Source organism: Oratosquilla oratoria, chromosome 28, assembly GCF_046742065.1.
Source record: "Oratosquilla oratoria isolate Oo_2021 chromosome 28, ASM4674206v1, whole genome shotgun sequence".
In the NCBI taxonomy this organism is placed as follows: Eukaryota; Metazoa; Arthropoda; class Malacostraca; order Stomatopoda; family Squillidae; genus Oratosquilla; species Oratosquilla oratoria.
The window spans coordinates 23,663,378-23,665,416 of NC_134804.1; positions in this window are offsets into that span (position 1 = coordinate 23,663,378).

Here is a 2,039-nt window from a genome sequence, read left to right on the forward strand (position 1 = left end):
GAAGAACTTCTTTTTTGGAAACCTCTAAGCAAAGGATTACGTCTTCGGTTCAGAAGGCCTTCAAGATATCGTATTTCTAAAGCAACTACATTTAGAAAATCTACGCAGGTTAAAATAAAGGTGACCGGTAATTTCTCAAATGTATTACTGAAATATTAAACCGTAATTTTCATTGCTCAAGAACTTTTTTGTTGCATTGATATCAAGCACTGGTATTATCTATTTTAAATGTATTGATTTCAAATATGAAGTTGTTGTTTTTTCCTGAAGGCTTATATTCATTTATTGATTTATTCATTTATTTATTTATTCATTTGTTTATTTATTTATTTATTTATTTTGTTATTTATTTACCTATTTGTTTATTTATTTATTTATTTATTTATTTATTTATTTATTTATTTATTTATCTATCTATTTATCTATTAATTTCTTTATTTATTTATTTATTTTTCCAATCGAGTTATTTCAAAATATCAAAAGTTTTTCTTCGTCTCACTGGCGTCGTCGTCTATCAGAATACACATGTGATTAAACTCTCATTAAATTATCTTGTGAATAAAAAAGATGTAACATAGTTCAAATTTATTTATGGCACAATTTGAAATATGTTCCTTCAACACAAATGCTAAAATTGATATGAAACTCATTATTAGGAAAGAAATTGGTTTTTATAAAGATACAAGCTCAGTTACATTTCAATCGGGCATGGATTTGCGCTTGAAGATCTTGGATTTGTGGACTATCTCAGAGCAACCTCATTTAGTGTCACAGCAGTTTTCTGCCATCATATGTCTGTCCCATCTCCCTTGGTAGCACTCCTTCATGGTGTTGAGGTCCTGATGGAACCGTTTTGCCTTGCATGTAATTTAATACCTCTGAATTCTCAGGAAATCTGTCAAGATGACTGTATAGGAAATGAAGTTTGACACCCATGTCGCATCTAAGGTCATGAAAAGCCGACAACAAGGTTATTGCAAGGGTTTCATAGTTGACTAATAGGGTGGTCGACGAATGGAATAAATTTAGTAACCATGTAATAAGCGCTGAAACTATCAGTTGCTTTAAGAAACGATTAGACAACTTTAAGGATGGGGATGACAGGTAGTGATGGATACGGAGTTGCCTAGTGTAGGCCTTATGGTCTCTTGCAGTCTCCTTCATTGTTATATTTATGTTATGTCAGCCTTTTTACTCCCAAGAAAGTTTTCCATTGCGGCCTCAAATAAAAGCCACGCTCCCCTTCCATTGTCATTCGTCTTTCTGACAAAGTCTTGATCACGTACAAGTGCGCGAATCTGTGATCCATCAAACACACCCTGCCTAAAACTTCTCGAATGATAAAACAGGAAGAACCGAGACTATGTATTGGAAGCATTCACCGACAGTATTTAATGATGTGACGATCTGTTTCATCAGGCCCAGTTTGATGTGGAGAGAAAATATGATCTTTTCTCAACTGACGATTGGATCGTTGACAATATTTGGCATACCGGCTTCCAGAGTCTCATGTAAGGGCCACTCTTTCTGAATCCAATGCTTGTCTCTAGCTCGGCTGTCCCACATGCAAAGAAAGCAGGGATACCTCGTAAATCCTCTTTGTTGACCAAGGAGGAAGTTCATCATTTCAAGGTCTACGCAAATTGCCCAATTGTCCTTGTGGTATTTTAGTAGGTCTATCACAGTTTTAATGTCACTATGCCCTTCTCTTAACCAGACAGATTGGTTTACTAGAACAGCTGCATAGACATTGCCTTTATGCATTAGAACACACTTCAGACTACGCTTAGAACTATCTAGAAATATTCTCTAATTATTTGGATTCCTAATTCCTGGATAAGACCCGAGATATTATGGAACAAACAAACTTATTATTCTCTTTAAGAAAATCCACAAAAACATGTTCCCGATTTCGAAAGTATGAAACTTTTGTGGTTTGGTTTAGTAGCGCCTTTTCTTGTAACTTAGAAGCTTATATTTCTGCTGCCTTTTTGGAGAGACTCAAACCACGCACAAAATCATTCAGGCCTGGCTGGTTA